Raw genomic sequence first — 19,617 nt, forward strand, 5'->3', positions numbered from 1 at the left:
TAGGTTCAGGAAAAGAAACACAATGAGGAAACTGTTCCAAACACCAGTCTCCTGGGGAAAGTCCCGTGTTTTGTGATCCATCCACCACCCACGAAACCAACACATCATACGAGCTCAAGTGAACTGTGTGTTTGTGTGAGTGACGGGCAGAACTCCATCAGTGGAGGTATAACAGTCAGTCATATATGATACTTGATACTATTGTATTAAGTATAAATATGATGATCAGGAGTAAAGATATGAACTTACATAGAGCATCTTTTAAATAATTTCTAAAAGGATAACAAGCATTCATCTTTAATAGACTTTGGAGAAATATGCAGTGAAAAAGCCTTGGTTCCATGTGTATGGTGTCTGTTCTAGTTTGATTCTGACAAGAAGGGGTGAGATTTTTGATGCAAATTGCATCACTTGGGTTCCTCTGCTTTGCATTGCCAAGACCTTCCCCACGTGTTTCTAACTCTCATACAAAATGTTGGGTTGATAGGAGCTGCTGCACCAAATTGAGGGTTCTGTTAGAAGCCATATGTTGGCATAAACATATGCAAATCAGATTTAAAGAGGCCACGAGGCTGGGAAGCTCTAGACTTTCTGCTCTTCAACACAACAGAATCCTATGCAGATCTGTAGCTGACTGTCTCCTCTGACCTGCCTGAGCACAAAGTGCACGCGGAACGGAAATGTTAGATGTGTAATTATTATCATTCCCTCTCTTTTCATACTTAGATTGAACTTGTTTTTCTGAAAGGACTCTGTTCGAGGGGAGAAGTTAGAAAAAGAAAACTAGTGGAAAGTGATCAGAAAGATGAAATTCACCTGAAGGTGTACAGTGCTTCCCAGTGAGATACACAGCTTTGACTGAGATTCTGGTGTGTTTTTTAAGCTGCAGGCTTGGCAGCATACAGTACTGCTTTCATTGTTGTTACTGCCAGTTCTCTAAAGTTGGAGGTATAACAACATCCACTGGCGAGAATAACACTTTATGTTTTATTGGCGCACTTTGGGTCTGTGCTGCAAAGAAAAGCCAAGAGATGTGGGTAACACCTCACCGTGAACTTGTCAAAGGTGGAACAAGTGGAAAAAGTAGGGAAAAAAAAGAAAATACAAAGAAAAAGAAACTAACACTGTTACATAGTGTATGATGTTTCCCATGCAATGCAAAGGATAATAAGGCAGAAATCAAAACATATACAGTACAACTGCTTTCTTTAGAGAGGTGCAATGCTTGAGGTAAATGTAATGTAACACTACATTAGATAAATGTGTACAGTAATTGTGTGTGGAATACAAATATAATGCAGTAAAGACCAACTTGGCTAATGGTCTTATTTTTCAAATGCATAGAGACACACTGGCCATAGCTGAAATTAGTACTGTCGGGTGCTTTTGATAGAACTTTCACATTCTATGCAAAAAACAAGCCATTTGCATGCCACTATTCTTGCAGGAAAAAAAGTGATATCTTGGTAAAAGAAACATCTGATTTTATGCAAATCTCGGCAGAAAAAGCAGCCTATTTCTTGTGTCATTATCCCAGCAAGATAAGCAGCGATGTCTTGGTAAAAGCAGTCAAACTTTGTGCCATGATGTCTTGTTTCAAGACAGCTGATTTTCACGCCACTGTCCTAGACAGGAAAAGCAGCCATGTCTCTGTAAAAAGCAGCTGTTTTTTGTGCCGCAATCACTGCAGGAAAAGCAGTGATGTCTTGGCATGCACAAACACTTCACGTGGCTTAAAAGCAGCTGGAAACACAGCAAAGGGTCGGTGCAAAACACCTATGATGGAGCCTAAAAAGCCCCTGGAAACGCAATAATGACTCCCTGAATCACAATCACATTGTTGGTTAGTCTCGATCAGTGGTGTGCAGCTTGGCAGGCATCTTGCTAAGGTATCAATCCATTCACCATCACCTCCACCACCAGATGTCAAAGTGAACTCATTTGTTATGTCATACTATGTGTATGATATGTGCAAATATTATAGATCTGAGGTGTGCAGAAACATCCAATGCCAACATTTTCTTCTGGCAGCTTGGCAGCATGATGGCACCTTTCAAAGTTTGGGTTTTACACAACGAACACATAACAACAACACTAAAACACTTAAAAATCACCTTAGTTCAAAGTGTTTGAAACAGTGTGTAGGCCCAGATTTCACACTGTGTGAAAGCCAGCCCAGAGTGTCAGGAAAGGTGATTGAAGGCAGATTTTGGATATGCTTAAAAAAAGGTGACTTATTAACATGATGCAACCCAAGTGTACTTACAAGTGTAACTCAAAAGAAAAGTAAACTTACTTGCAAACTAAACTAAGTGAGAAGCAGTTGTAGCAGTGTGTTAGCCTCACTCTCTGTACCTTCACCAGTGGTTTCTGAGGTGGACGGGGTGTCTTCTTGAAAAATTACAAAATGGTCCACAAAGGCTGGCTCACAAGAATGTCCATACATTTAATAAAAGTGGAAAATATGTTTCAATATTACATAATTGTTAGCTTGCTAGTTCACCTCCTTGTTATGGATAGTGATTTAGTGTTAGCTGGCTAACATGATTGATCAAGGATTTATAGGCCACCGTCAACCTATCAGTAATGTTGTGTGCAGTAATCTTATTTTATTTTATTTTATTTTATTTTTTTGAGTCGGTAGTAAGTGAAACTTTTTAGAAACTTGTATTACTGTCAAAGTGTGAAGGCATAACTCTGCAGTTCCACGTTATATAATACAAAGCAATGCACAAATAAATTACGCTGGCACTGTTTGGATTACGCACTTACATTGTGAGTGTGCTGAGTGATTGAGTGTGTGCATGCTTGACCTGTTCTTTCTGAGTGGACAGGTACTGTTTGAACCAAAACAAGCTCAGACAGCATCTTGGCATCTTAACATGAACATTTGGCAATGTGCTGCCCACCTGCATAGAATGTATCCGTTATTATAGAGCACTTTTCCTTCTTGTTGTTTAGCTCTCCACCTTCATGCATAGAATGCTGCCAAACTTGATTAGATGCAGACTTCTGGACCATCCATGTTAAGGAGGGTTCACTAATTTATTCCCAAACTTTTGTTTTGACGTGAGGACAGAGACAAGTGCACAGCTTTATCAGCTCAGGCTGTTACCAGACTTTATATTGTGAGATGGCTCACAGTAAGCCCAAAGCCCACCGGAGTTTGTCCCGATCCTTGTCATTAACACCCCGCCACTGGCAATATACTACTAGCTAATGCTTTGTGTTTCATTATTAATCTGTGTTGTCTGTGTCATATGTTGGGATGTCTGCTCAACGTGTACTCTAAGCTGCATGCAATATACTGTAAAGCAGCAGAGAGTGGCAGGATATTTATTCAATATACTGAAATAGTTGTGAGTGATGTGGAGTCTCTTGAGTGCAAAACAGTCTGACAGCTGTTTCATCACATTTTGCAATTCATTGGGTTCCTTTCTTCAGTAGAAAACTCAGTCCCCGTCTGGTTTTGCAGTAGCCTGAGTGCACACATTGTGTTTTCTGCACACTTTATGTGGAAATACAACATATTCACTGACCAATTCTGCCAGTGAGTCAGTGTATGTGTTTTGTATTATTTCAGATTGAATAAAACAGCGGCACCAACTGCTAAAGACATTGGGCCTCATGTAGCAACATTCTCTCAAATCTTTCCAGCTCAGGTCAACTCTCGATGCACCTAATGCTTTTAACCATCCAAATCTGCTCTTACCCAGGTGCACTGAATGATGAATCCTACTTGATTCTGTTAGCATAGGTAACACCTTCTAAGCAATATATAAGGGCAGGTGTTTTGCGGTGTGCAAATATTTTGGCACATGCTCATGAGTTGGAGGGATGCCACCAAACAAAGGCTGTGAGAAGAAGAGAAATGTCTGCAGTAGTCAAATCGATGTACTGTTAAATAAACATAAACTATGTAAATGAATCTTTCAGAGTGTCAGTACTGGTGTTACAGGAATATCCAAAATACTACTTTACTTAAGTAAAAGTAATAAAAAATATACATACACAAAAGTGTGTAATTACATTCAAGAAAAATGTATTCAAGTATTGACAGAAAAAGCACTTAATGCAGAGAAAATTCATTCTCTCATATTTGAGAAACTGGAAATTGCTTTTTCATGAAAAAAAAAACAATTATCAAAATATTTGCAATCAAGTTTATGTCAATCGATCAGTCGACTTCTCATTTCAGCTGCATGCATTTTCACATGGTTGTGTGCAAAAATCCTAATTTGTACAGGAACTTGTAAGTAGGGCTGCCCCTTCAAAGTCACAGGCTAGAATCATCAGTCGGACACCGTCGGTTAACTAAGATTGCATCAAGTCAAGCAGTCGTTTTTTTTTCTATGCGGTGCACTTTTAGGGACGTTTTGGTCTGCGGATTTTGCCGCAAAGTGAGTGCTTTTGACTTTCAGGCTACTCTGTGCAGCTGCAGACACGATGCAGCAGCACAGAGGAAGAGCGAGACCACACTGTAAGATGAGCAAGTGGTGCATTTACAGCTCACGGCAAGTTAATATGCTGCAGTCTCTGCCTTTTGTTAATATCTAGAGGTGGCAAAAATGTTGTTGTTCATTTGCGGTTTTGTTGTAAGTGCTGTTAGCTATATTACATTGATGCCTGCTGTCACACTGTTCGGCTGAGCCTATTCAGACTTTAAAACTTTGTATGGAAAACAAAAGGAATCTTAAATATTCAGCCAAATGGCAAAATCCGATTCGATATTCAGGTAAAGTTAAATACTCCAAGTTTGTACTAAAGTAAAGTACATATTGTTGTTGTATTTAGTTACTATCCAAATGTATTGTTGTTTTATTTAGTTACTATCCATCGCTGGGCAGCAGAGGGATACATAGTAGCGGAAATTAAAGGAAAATGCTTTTGAAGCAGTGCTCCCTGCAATCCGAAACAGCTCAGCAGCAATTTATCAAATCTGTAATCTGTAAAAACACGTTCTCTGTATGAGGCCTGGAAGGCCAAAGCATCTAAGAGCAGTATGTAAGCCGTTCAGAAGCTGGACACGCATTATCATCCAAAGGTTTTTATAGCCTTAATTGGGGTCAGTGGTACAATGGTATTGCTTTAGCCCGCAGATTTAATAATTCAATCATTATAATTACCCTACATCATATGATAATCTAGATTTGATGATATGATATTCATGCAATCTTTTTTTATGTTCCTCAAATTTAAACCTTGTGTTTCCTCCTGCTGGACAAAAAAATTGTGGACTGTGAAAACTAAATGTTTTTCTGTTGTCTTGGTAAGTGGGCTCTCTACCACTCATAATATTTAAATCATTGTTGAATCTCTGCAATCAATTAGTACTAACAAAATCATGGATACAATAAAACAAGAGGAAATTTGTTTGTATATTGCTTCCTGCACAAGGGCCACTGTGTCACTTTCTGTTAAACCTTGTTGGACATTGTTAATCCTCACTGAACTCCTGCATATTTTTTTGGTCTTCGAGCCCAGCTGAATATTTTAGCAGATAACAGAGAACCGGAGGTGACTCACAGCTTCTCCTGCACAAATTAGGAAGCTGCTTACCAGCAACCTCCCAAGCTCTGTAATTCACACATTGTATCTTACTTGTCTCATCTGCGCAAAAAAAAACCAATTGTGTGAAAGCACAATGGGAGGTTTTAGACAGAAGTACATGATTGACTTTCTTAATGTCACAATTGTTAACTCTTTGCACTTTTTCTACATCTTCAGTCTGACAATGCCTCCACTCCACTAACCAATTTATGTGAGGCAGGGGGATTTGATTTTTTTTCCTAACCATGCACTAGGGACCAAAATTTCTGCTTGAGTTTCTGCCTGAGGCTGGCTGCAGTTTTGGTCATAAACCCCGCCCCCTCCATGTTAGTGAATGTGACATGGACCAAACTAAAAACTCAAAGTATACGTCAAATTATTTTTTTTTTTGCCAAAGATAGTTTATGTTATTTTAGGTAGTTATTATACTGATGTTTGTTCAGGTGTAATGTTTGGTTTTAATTAGTTGTTTATTGCTATATAACGAGCATGTGATGTTTTGATTGACATTTGTTTTTGCCTATCAGTATGCTGATTAGTATTATGATAAGTATTGGTTGGATGGATGTATAGGGGGAACTCAGTGTTGTGGAAAATTCTACTGCGCAGACTGTGGCTCCAAATTATGTCACAAGTGCAAGATAATGGCATTGCTGGGATATTTTGGCTTCATTTTTGTATAGTGGGGATGATTGGAAATGCGTCATCCAGCTTTATATAGAGTTTATGGTCCACACTGATGTAGCCGTGCCAACATACAGGTTTTGCCAGGGTTTTAAGAGTGGGGTGGAGTGAAGTAAAAACAAACCACAATGTTGGGCGATAGTGACAAGACATGTTAATACAGAACAGACTTGATAGCAGCGTCCCTCTTGCCTACAGCAGTTGCCCAAATTGGGTTTCCATACATCTCTTTTTGTGCACATGTTCAATTTGTGCGTGAAAAAAAATCCTGAGTGGAAAAGTGCGAAAAAGTGTTTATATTGGGAGGAGGTGAAAAAGTTGGTGTACTGTCAAAAGATAAATGTAACTAAGCACAATAGAAATAGATCAAGCGAATAAATGATAGAGTATAGTCGTAATATTTTTTCAATGCATAGGCCACTGCAAGCTGTCTTTATTGTTGGTGGATGGCTTTTAAAATCTTTTTTTACACAGGGCTGTTACAAGAAATTTAATGTAATATTAGTTGTTTCTATTTGGATTTTCCATTGTTTTGTTGTTATAAATCCATTGTTTCCTTTCTTTGCGATTCAACTGGTGCTCTTTTCATTTTGTCATCTCGTTGCTCCCTCTTCTACAGTTGCACTTCACTGGGGATTTAGTGCCACCCACTGCTTATCTTGGTGAACCAACTTCCAATATTTACGGCATTAACAGCATCGACTACAAAAGTGCATAAATTTGCATTTTCTTTTGCTGAATTTGTGAAAATTTGTGCTACGTTTAGATGGAAACCCAACTATTGTTATTCCTTCCAGGCCACAGCTTAACAACACTTGAAAACAGCTTGACAATGGCGTTAGGCCTGCCTATGGCACTGATTAGCTAATTGTTAGTGCCTCCGCTGTTTCATGTCATGATGCCAAATGAATCAGACATCTCGGTGGAGTAGGCGGATTCAAGGTCTTGACCCAGGCAAGTGTTTAACTATTCTTCTGGTGGAGTGACTTCCGGTAATCTTGTGATCACCTTGCGGTCACCAGGCAACAGACTTCAGGAATTCGCTGCTCCCTGCAAAAGAATTAGTCCCCCCAAAAACCCGCTGTAAAACAAACATTAATTTTCTTTGTTACATGACTTAAAAGTGCCTTCACAGAGGCACATGACCTACCAGCCTTTTAAAATAGAAACTAGTGGGATATCTGGGACACCACAGTCCCTAGAGCTGATCATGTGATTATTGCCAGTTTTTTCACTACTCATTATGACCTCTGTTAAAAATATGACCAAGTCAAAGCAACATGAGGAACTGTATGACAGGCAACCTCATCTTGAAAACTAAGAGAATACTGTACAAACAGCTTCATTGTGGTTAATTATTAATTGCTACTAAGCCAACAATTGCCTGCAATAGATGCTAGAACATGTGCTTGTCATGCAAATTTAATTTTGCAACATGTACAATACAGTGGTTAGTTTTAGGAATTCTGAACATCTACACACAAAAGATTAAGTGAATCAAAATCTATGCAGCCACAGAGTCAAACAGTTTCCTATAAGAAAGCCTATTAATTTATAGCCTGACATGGCTGCACTGAGTCATTGGCCATTCTGAGGCTTGTTAATTCATAGGTTTTTGATGCCCTGAGGCACTTAAAGTCTCATTATTGTTTTATTACTCTACACACTATAATGCTTAGGCCTGCCACATGTAGGACCACTAAAGGCAATAATAGTACTCCGTCATAATGTTGCAGCCTTACTTATGGTTTCATAAGCCATGCTTTACTGTACCGCACTGAAAAGGCGGCGATAACTACACATCCATTGACGTGCTGATGTTGAAAGATTTCTCACTAATGGTGTTGCTATGTTTAGTGAGTCAGATCCACCCCTTGATCATCCAAAAGTGGCCCAACCATTCACACATGGTCACTTGTGGCTAGAAAAAAATCCAAGATGGGGAAGGTTAAAATATCGAACATGTTTAATACACTAATCAAATATACTATATTAAATCGTTGCAGTTTGAACATTTTCATAATTGTGTGTGTTCCATAATTTTATACAATAGCTTTGCTCATCATAGAATGCCTCCTGGGCTCCTCCAGTTAAAGGTTTTCCAGGCACATCAAACAGGTAGGAGGCCCCAGGGTAGAACTAGAACACACTGAAGGGATTTTAGAGCTCATCTAGCCTAGGAACACCTCAGGACTCCTCAGGAGGAGCTGGAAAAACATTACTGGGCATGGGGGACATCTGGAGAACCTTGTTAAGCCTGCTGCCCCTGGTCAAGTGGATTAAATTGAATAAATAGATGGATTCACTCACCTTGATACTGTAAACTATAACTTTGACACAGTTTATGAGGACACTGAGTTAATACCCAATTTTATCAGTTGGTTTGAATCATAGTTTATTGCTGTACAATTGTAGAGTGGTGCATGGATGACCTTTTTTGGTAGGCTGACGCAGCAGTTAGCTTCCCCATCCAGTGATGCATCATACAGACATGACAGGTTCCGTCCCCTCTTAACTTACACTGACCCTCAGGGTATTGTGGTGCCTCGGCAGGTGTCATCAGGCCGGCCGCTGGCTTATAATAACACAGCGAATGTTTCCGTCCGACTGCATTCTCAGCTGACGCTGTCCAGCAGTGTATCATGTGGACCCAAAAGGTGTCTTTTGGCGTAGAGAAATTCATAAGTGGGGTATAGAGTGCCCCAGGGATGGCGTTTTTCTGTAGGCCGACCCCAAAGTTAGTGTTGCCCTTGTTCCCTTGCCAAAAAGCCTATGGAATTTTTTTGCTTGATTTTGGATTATTGCAGAAAATAAGCTCTGTGGCCAACTAACTTTTTTGATACTTAAAGATAATCTTCACAAATGAATGCTACTTTTACGATTTTTGAAGCCTAAATGCAATTGCCAGAATTAAAAAGCTAACATTGGGCTATAAACTAACTACTCTTTGGTCACATGATTTGACGCTGCCACCATAAAAAGACTGTAAAGCCATCTCAGGGGCAGCTTGGCGTGTTGGTGTCCGAAGTCTCATTTTGCCATATGTTAGCAACAACCTTTTACAAGACACCTAAAAGCTTCAGAATTCACAAGTGGGGTATTTACAGACATACTTTATGTTGTAGAACAAACTCTCTAAAGTTTGCGTTAACCTTATTTCAGGCATCTAACCAAAATCCCACAACTACAAGATAAATTGCTAAATCATTTTGTACTCATCTCTGCAGCACTCAAAATACATGAATTTTCCAACTTTTTAAAATTTGATTCAAAAAATGTCCCTTGTTTTCATTTCACAAATCTGGAAACCCTTACCTCTTTCTAAAAAGTTTTTCCTACATAGGTATGCACAGGCAGAACTGCAAAGACAACAAACACAGTGTTCTCTAAATTTCCACCTCTAGGCTAAAATATCCACGTTCACCTCTGATTCAGTGGTATTGCTGCCTTAAGTGACCTGTGCATGAACTTTAGCAACATTTTTACCACTGAACTCAAATGCAGCAGATATTGCCTATCAAAAGCTGCATCCCTATTAAGGGCAAAAAGTAGAAAGAAAGGAGCAGGGAGTTTAGGGAGGCATAAAGATGGAGATAAAATGTGAACAAATTAGACTGTCTGGAAAACATTAGCCATTACACACCTCCAAGCAGCCTTCGACAAAACTAATTCACCGCAGGCAGACACTGGAATTAGAGGACAGAGATTATAAAGATGGAATGCAGAGAGAAAATATCACACAAGTTTGGAGAAGAGCTTTAAACATGGAGAGGTGGAGCTTTACAAGAGCAGACTTTAGCTGAGAGCTGAGAAAATACAGAGGGACAAACAGAGTTTATAGGAAATCAGATGTGCGCCACGTGTTATTTCAAATAATAAACCAGGCAAAGAAGTTAGATATGATCATTATGGGCAGTATGTTTGGGTTCTGTACTGACAGATTTCACTGTATCTGGGTCAATGATGTCCTCTTACAGTGTCTTCTTTCATCTACTGCCTCTCCCCTGGGTTACGCTCTTTCCACATGCTTGCATATTTTAATATTTAGATAGACATTTTATCACATTTGTGGCTAATGTTGCCATTCCTACACCCTCGCAGGAGAAGGACAGCGATAGATAAGTTTTATCTGCGTTAAGCAGTAGTTTCTCCCTGCTTTCTCTTCAAGGCACTCATTAACAGAGTGGGAAACTTGAAAACAGCCAGTTATGTTTACTGGTGTGAGTTAGCCTGCGAGGAGCACAGTGGTGGTGAGGAAAGCTAATGCTATTCTTTCCTGCCCTGACAGCCCCTGGGTGCCAATTTAGGTGTTAATATGGGACTAAAAGAACCTCTTAGACTGCTTCATTCTAACATGCAGGGATGTAGTCCCCGTCTCTGTGTTTTTTGATAATTTGTTTTTAAAGGTCCAGTGTGTAGGATTAAGGGGGATATATTGTCAGAAATGGAATATAATGTAACAAGTGTTTTCTTTAGTGTGTAATCACCTGAAAGTAAGAAATATAGTGTTTTTGAAGTCTTAGAATGAGCTGTTTATATCTGCACAGTGAGCGGGTCCTACAGAGATCGCCATGTTGCATTGCCATGTTTCTACAGTAGCCTAGAACGGACATGTTGAGCACTGGCTTTAGATAGGGCTATTCACATTTGCCACCATAGTTGGAGGCCCCTAATGACGAGAACACTGGTAAAACACTGATTTTCTTTTAACAAGGAAACTGCTTTATTCAGTGTTTTCACTGGTTTTAGCTGTAGACTGTATAAAATAATGGACATTGGTTTGTTGATTGCCATTTAGAAGCCTCAAATTTGGCATCTTGGCCACATTGCCGTCTTGATTTTTGGAGCCAAAAGTAGCTGTATTTGGACAAGGGGCGGGAGTTGTGCAGAAGACAGAGATTTGTTTGATTCAGTGTTTAAAAATAGGGTTTAAATAGGGTTTAAATCATTAGGTCGGTTTATTTTGAAGAGGAAGAGACCTCTGCAGACAATTCAGCTCCCGGTTAAAACCTCCTAAACAATAAACACTAGAGGAATTATAACAGGGAGAAGTTTCAACTGGTTGCAATCTGCCATCCTCACTGACAGATGCCACTAAATCCCCCTAAATTTTACACACTGGATCTTAAGTATGTGGTATTTTACATTAAAGAGGAATGAGAAACTGTTGTGGTTTAATGCTGTCGACTTGTACTTGGTTCATGTTTATTATTTATCGTGCGTTATTTTCTGCTTGTGTGTGCTGTAAATCCTGCAAACCAGATTTCTTTTGTGTATCATATGTTATTGAAATTGTCTTGTTAAAATAATAGTCAAATCCTAACTACAGCACAGAAAAGCATAACGGTATGAATTGAATGTTTATTTCCATAATTGGTAAGGAAGAGCAAAGACCTCTTAGGGAGAAATCTAAATAGTGCATGAAGCTGAGAGCCTCTCAGTGATCACACATGGCCTTTTCTGCAGATGTTGATACACTGACATTCACCAATGCACTGTAAGCAATTCTAAGAGAGAACCGATGGAGGCATTCATTCACCAGGAAGGAAGGATCATGAGGACATTAATTGGTATGAGTCACTCCAGCGCCGAGCACAATAAGCAGCTGTGTTTTCGTGTCGGAGTGAGACTGCGATCCTAGGGGCGGCTGCGACTGTGCACAGCTGTTTTTCTTTACCTGTACGGTTTTGAAAGTTGCGCTGGGGCTATGAAGATGTTCCTGTTGTTCTGTCACATGGCCCTGCCAAGCTGGGGCCTTTGTTCCTTGGCAGCATGCCACCCCACAAACCACTGCCAGAGGAACTGTGTCATGCCCTGCTCAGTTTGGTTTGTAGACAGGGAACGCAAGGAATAATCCATTCCATTTGATAGCTCTTTGGCATGAATTTGAGTGGCTGTCACAGCAACTTAAGAACAGATTTGCTGTCAAAACTGAAATATTATGTATATCACTACCCATCTATTAAGGCACATGCTCACCCCCAGGCCTCACTGCTCTCTGTAAGCCGAGAATAGCTATTTATCCAAAATCTCTGTTTCACTCGGTATATGTAGCTTCAGCAAGAAAGTTTGAAAAACAAGAATTTAAAGAGAAACTTGTAAGACTCTAATACATCACTCTCCTGTAAAAAGAGAGGCAGAAGGCAGCCTCCTAACAAAGTGGCAATTAAATTATCTTGTTTCTAATCAGTCACTGAGAGAAATTTTAATTAGAAGTACAATTTGGGGGTCTGATTGTAGAAGATAAAAAAAGAGAAAAACTGATCAGACATCGACTCTCAAACATTTGCCAACTGATCCAGGCCAAAGTCAGCCAAGACAATATTGCACAACTGGGCACAAAAGAGCAATCGCACTTATTATTCCTTCTGCCACTTATGTTTTTTTTTAGGGATGCAGAAATGTTGAAGCTTTGCTTGCATGTTAGAAGATGCAGGGTGCTATCAGGGTCAGCAATCGGGGTTAACAAGTAAACAGTCTCAGTCTCACACACCTCAGGCGTAGCAGTAAATCCTAGCATCGCTTCCCTGGCTGCCCCTCCACCCTGGTCCACTCTCAGTCTGTAATGATGGCACAGGTAATACCCATCACAACAACATTAATCTCAATAACATAGGCTAATGGAATGTGCTGGAAATAGCACATTTGTCAGTTAAGAAACCACGCGGATCCAACAAGGACCAAAGGCAGAGCTCAACTGCTAAATGGTTTGGGCTCGGCAGTAATTACCAAAATAAGAGTGTTCCAATATGCAATTTATCAGAAGATAACAAACAAGTGTTTGACAGAGGACAGCAGTACAATGCTAAAAAAAACCCCACCATCAACAACATGCATACAGCATTCTGTGTAGTCTACCAAAACATCAATACAATTATCTGGTGTGTGCAGACCCCTGTAACTCTATGGTTGAGTGAGCGCCTATCTTCCATGACTCTTCACTCTGAGGCCTTCGGAGGTCCACTGGTATTAATTAAAACCAGAACAAGCTTCTCAACACAGGCCTGGCACCAGCTCCGAGCTCCTCAATTAGCTGCCAAACAACTTGTCTTCTTGTTGGTTTCCGAGGTTACACAATTTGAGAAGTAACTCTTGAGACGTTTGGGCCTCAGAAGGTACTGTAACAATATCAACAGCTCTCATTGTTCAATCTTCTCGGGAGGCAGCATGTTTTTTCGCTCCTTTGTTCTCGTTGCATTTCTTGTGCCACTACTTCTGCCTCGTCTTAAAGTATTTCTCATCTTTGTACATTTTGCTGGCAAAACAACACCGAGCTATATTATAAATGTAAATATATATTTAACCGCAATATTGTAATGTATAGACTAAATTTAAAAAAAATCAAAATATGAAAAATAACATGTACTGCTACATTAGGGGTTATATATGGTCAATAAGTACATAAAAAGACACAAATCGATGCTTCTATCTGTACTGGGCTTTCATTATGTCATCACAATGTCAAGTAGGAGAAACATTACTGCACATATTCAGTTATTCAGAAGTAAACCTGGAAGCTATAAACTTTTTTTGTTTGATCGCTCTCGCACACTTAATGGTGCTGTATTGAAGAAGCATGGGTAAAATTTAGAGATCCACACTATTGCCTTTTATCTTTAAACACTTAAAAACATTTGTCAGAATTTGAGAGTTCTGTAAATTCAGACTAATGATTTCCCTTCTATTAGGGTACTGACAACACATTGGCGACACATCGTTGGCAGCAGAAGCCTTTTGTCATTGGCTGTGAAGACCCATGGTTGGTTTCAAGTTCATGACATGTAAAGTTTTGGCAAAGCAAATGTTGTGCAACTTACCACAAATACACTCACAGAAAAAAATTGGCTCCAGTGATGTGTTAAAAAAAAAAAAAAAAAAAAAAAATTTGGATTAATCCAAGTGCAAGTGGCATTAGAGTGAGACAAATTACACTGTGTGCCATAAGTAAGCTATTTAAAGTAGCACTCAGGCACAGTGCACAGTAATATCACACATATCACCTCATGATAATACAAAGGTAACTGCACAAAGGATTGCACAGTTAGTGATTGCACTTAGTAGGTGGGGGAGTGAAATGATTGTGAAAATAACCTGGCATAGACAGTGGTAGCTGTTGTATTAACCTTGCATCCTGATATGCTTACCTTTTTCTCCAAGCTACATAACAGACATTCTCTTCTTTAGTCCATTGTTGGTTTGTGGATGAACTATTGTGGAATGCAGATGGGATGCAGAGGGCTAAGAAGTTGTGACTGTGCCTAAATGTTGCCGTTCTGCCCAGAGGCACTGGAGGACCTGGAGGGGTTCACAGCCGGGGTTTGACACGTCAGGGCTGAATTTGCCCCATGGCAAGAAAAATAAAGTTTGTAGATGAAGTTGCAGCCAACAGGTCTCAGGTGACAGGTTTATGTGCGGCACAGCGGCCAAGCTGAACCAGACTTGAATGGACAAGGTAAACATGGATGTGTGGGGAGGTGGGTCACCATAAGTCTGCCACAGGCTGAATTTCTTAAGCTTCAGGAGATTCATGTTTGTCTCCATTTAAAGCACCTGACTGTAGAAGTTAAATCACTTAGGCTACTGAAAAGTGGGGGTGCACTAACCCAAAGATACAGAGCAGTAGGGGTGTCAACGTTTACAATTTTTTCTACACGTGTAAACGGGACTTCTAACCGACGTGTACCCGGTTACACGTCGGAGATTTATGATCTTTTTCTATCGCAGTTGCGCTATATAACCACTAGATGGTTCTGTCTCCATTCAAATACCTCCTAATCCTATTAAATCAAAGCCATTCCAGTAGTTAGTTATCGCACAAAAACGTTTATTCAGCAAACAGAACTTAAAAAGTAGGCAATCCATCTCACCATTTAAGGCTTAGACCTACTTATGACAGAAAGTAAAATGAGTTGAAAATAAAATCATCAATTTTGACAGACAAGAAAACGTACAAGTGAAAGCTGGAAAAGGTTTAACCTTCTTTTTTAATCATTGTTTTAACTATTGCTCACTTTTGTACAATATATTTTTTTAAACTGCATCCCTCTCTTGCAACGGGAGCTGCAAGAGAGGGATTTTAATATCAACGTAACATTGCCACCTGTGCATCTATTATGTATGCGGATAACTGCATTAGTGGGAACATTTAAGTGTACAGTTAGTTAATGTTATTATCTTAAGCTTTCAGGCAACATTATCACCCCTAAAAATACTATTGGTGAGAAATGAACGAGGAGGAGGAGAGGAAAAAATGACGTGTAAACGGTTATTGATTTTTCTGAACGGTTATGATTTGTTATCTGTGTACCCGTTTACACGTGTAGATGTTGACATCCCTACAGAGCAGACTGCAAGGGTAGGCATTTAAAATAGCATACTGCTGATAGAGTGAGGCCTGCAGTATGTTACAAAATGACAATGAAGCGAAAATAAGCACAGGTGACTGCAGCAAAACATTCACAACCTGTTTTTTACATTCATAACTAACAGACTGACACCTGACAACATCTTTTTTGGAAAAAAAAAGTATTGTAAAAAAACAGGCTTCAATGCTCACATAAGTGGAAATTAGCAGCTGCCACATTGCGAGTCAGGTCGTGGGCAGGTTAGGTGGGTACCAGTCAAGATATTTTGAGCCAACAGTGTTTCTTAAGCACTGAAATACACGTCTTTGTTAAATTTACCCACCTCTGACAAAGAGCAGCACACAACAGCTTCCTTATGCTTTACAATGGAACTATCCACGGGTTTTCACCCTTTTACTGGATGACAAGATCCCAAATGGGGCTAGGTGTTTCTGTGTAACCCTCAACACCCTCAGGCATGGATCAAACCAAAATCTTCCCCAGAGGGCCTTGGAACTGTTAAAGCGGAGGCAAAGATACTGCGAGTTTGAAAATCGGCCAATCAGATCTTACACACTGGCTTGAAACACATTAATATCATTCACTGTGACTTACACCTCCCAAGGATATCATAATCTCAGATGTCCATCATGAATTCATGTCCGGAAATCCCTTATAACTTGCCTTAGAATCATCCAGTTTTAAAGTTTTCCTCAGTATCAAAGTCCACTGATAGTTGGTACATCTAAGGATACACTGCAAACAGAGCTGAAGCAAATACATAGATATGCACATCAATTAGCTCCTCTTAGAAGGATTTTAAGGTTGTGTAACAGTTCGAGCACCTTACTCATCCTAGACTTCTATAAGATAATTCTACAGATCCACAAGTTATTTCTTTGACCCAGCAACTATCCCATAAGGCACTAGTAAAGGCCCGGTTGTAGACTTATGTAGGGCTGGGGCGACACGTCGATGTAATCAACGCACGTTACATTACCAGGTTGTCGGCTGTGTAGGAGCTTGATAAGGAGCTTCATAAATTAATGGAATTTGTGCTTGTAAATAAAGAAAAACAGCACCAATAGCAGCAGGTAGCGAAGCAGCAGCGACGTTACAACAACACTGTACGTGTGAACACCACAAGCATGAAACACGCTGCTGCTCAGCGAGGCAGACTTGTCGCGTTCATGACGAGCTGTGTGGAACAGGCCTTATATCCTCCTTGCGACATTTCGACGCACGTTACATAAATTGATGTATTTACGGAATTGACGCAATCGATTACGTCAATACGTTAATTTACAGTGTCTATTCCTGCTGACAAGCGCATGCGTCACACATAACACAGAAAATCGGCAAGCCACCTTTTCTCTAGATGTGCTGAAGCTAACAGGCAGCTCAGACCCGCCTGACAAGCGCTGCTCAGGTTAGCAGTGTGCATGCTCTCATTTGATAACATGAGCGCCGAAAACAAAAAAACAGCACGAGCGGTGCTGCTCATGCTCTCCTGACACGCGCTGTGTGAAACGGGCCTCAGACCCAGTTGAAGGCTGGACTATTTTGATGCAGAAAGAATGTTCTAGTTATAATTATTACTGTTAGAGAAAGGTTATAGGTTTATTCAAATTACACTAATTTTACTGTAAGATGTTTTGTTGGACTGCTACATTTGAGGTTTGCTACTGTATAAAAGAAAAAACTGTTTTGTTACTCCTCCTGAAAGTGACTTGAATTTTACATTGTTTTATTTATTTTGCTGCTAAATGTAGATTGCACTACATTACTTTTACTTGAATGGAACAATCGCTTGCATTAATTTTAGACTTTATATCAGATTGTAAAACACACATTACCAGTCAAAGCTGGGATACTTTTTGTTGGAGAATAATGTCCTGCAGTGTATACTTCATCTTGACTGAATAAAATATTGAAATATGAATGACAACTTTTAAAATATTTTTTTCGGTAAATTTGTTGTTATACTAATTGAGTAATAAAAAAAATAATAGTTAGATCAATAAAAAAAAAATCAATAGATTAATCGATAAAAAAAATAATCGTTAGCTGCAGCCCTAGACTTATGTTTTTATGATGTGTGGTGGTAAAATATATTGGTTTGTCACCAATTACTGATGTAAACACATGTTCTTTTGGGCTGGAAGCTATGGTGTGCAGTAGGCTTGGGCATTATTACGGCATTAGGGTATACTGGGGTATTAAGAAATCCCAAAGGTATATTTTTCAAAACCATCATAAATACAGGCGCTCCTCTTTCTATTCATACTCATTGTATGTGGTGTTTAGTCTCTCTTCTCTACTGGTAGAACAGGCAGCTAAGCTGAAAGACACCACAACACCTAGTGGTGGAGGTACAAGTTACAAGACTGCAAACAGCTGGTAGCCAGCAATGGCAGAGATATATTATGGAGAACAACAGCATGTTTCTTACTTCTAACTCAGTTAATTAAGGATTTATTTTGATTAAACCGGAGATTGTTGGAACCATGGACTTACTAACTAGATTACTAGCAAGAGTAACCTAGATGGTTTGGGTAAGTTTTATTTTGTTTCTTTTGAGTTTGAGTGATTTGAGTGTGTTTTATGATGAGTTTACCAGGCAATTATGTCCTGTCAGTCTTCTGTGACCAACAAAGTTAAATTTAAAGGTGTACAGTAGTATCTCTTTTTAATCAAGCAAATAATAAAGTTTTTATTGTTAGCAGGGCACAGTTATGCCATCATTTACAGTATACCCCAGTTAAATTTCAGGAATGTGTGGAAGTATAAAATGTTTCGTACCGCCCAAGCCTATCGTGCACTGTTTTGTGTCTATCTAAAGCTAAAAGGTCGTTTCTAGGGTTTGAGAACAGTCAGGGCTTAGCACATACCTCTTAAGAGGGGGTGGGGAGATCCTGATTTACCTTTATTTCCTTATTTATCCACCTTATTTACATTTAAAATACATGCCCTAATGATTGAGAAATTGAAAGGTATATTTCAAAAAGTGTGGTTTACTTTCCAGATTAATTGTGAATTCATTGTGACTTGTGATGGTACAAATATAAGTTGTTGTTAGTAATTATTGAGTCAAAACATAGTACGTCACAACTATTGTCATTAAACATTTATTGACTAGACTTGTAAAAAGTAATGAATGTATTTATGTTAACATTGGTGGAATGTAACTTCACATTTACTGAAGTACTGTAGGCCTACTTAAAGTAATGCTTCACTCACATCATCACCATTTTAAAATTACACAATTTTGCTTTGACTTTGTGAGAAAACTTTCTTTTTCATGCTTCCATGTGCAGAACATATTGATTTAGTAATTGATTGTGGACCATGTTTAACAACATAAACTATATCAACATCTGTTTACAAACTCTCACACAACTTGCACAGTATTATCCGAGTCTAAATTATCCACTTGTGTGCTAAGTAATTCTCAAAGGCATTCATTTTTCCCTGTAGACATTAAACATTTCAGTTTTGGAGCCACACTGTAATGTCATGCAGCGTGACTCTTGACAGAGAACGCTGGGTCAAACCAATGCTGCTGTGCAGTTGATGCAGTTGGTGTCTGGGGCACAGTCTAAAAAGTACAGTACTACAATACACTATTGTCACCTGGTGTGCTGATGTGTTGCAGTACTAGCTTGTAGGCTTTAGAACTGACAGACCTGCGTATTTCCATGTGTTTTCCTGTAACGTCCTTTGTTTGGTCTGGTCTTGTTTCCTTTCTGTTCACTGAAAATAAAAAATTACAGTGCTGACATCTTCTTTAGTGACTATTAACCGCTCAAAGAAAGGAATGATTAGGAGCTGAAGACGCCTATGTTTGGCATTGGTGAGGTAGGCGGAGCGTTTGGTGGGGCATTGCCCCCTTGTGCCCATGCTCAGAACCAGCCTCTTTGGGCAGTGGGATGTGTCTTTTCCATTTACTATTCTTATTACACTGCAAACAGGACCTACCAATAGCTAATTTGGCAAACATTTAATGGTGCCAATATTTTTTTAAATGTAAGAAAGAAAG

This window comes from Plectropomus leopardus, chromosome 2 (genome assembly GCF_008729295.1).
Source record: "Plectropomus leopardus isolate mb chromosome 2, YSFRI_Pleo_2.0, whole genome shotgun sequence".
Taxonomy (NCBI): domain Eukaryota; kingdom Metazoa; phylum Chordata; class Actinopteri; order Perciformes; family Serranidae; genus Plectropomus; species Plectropomus leopardus.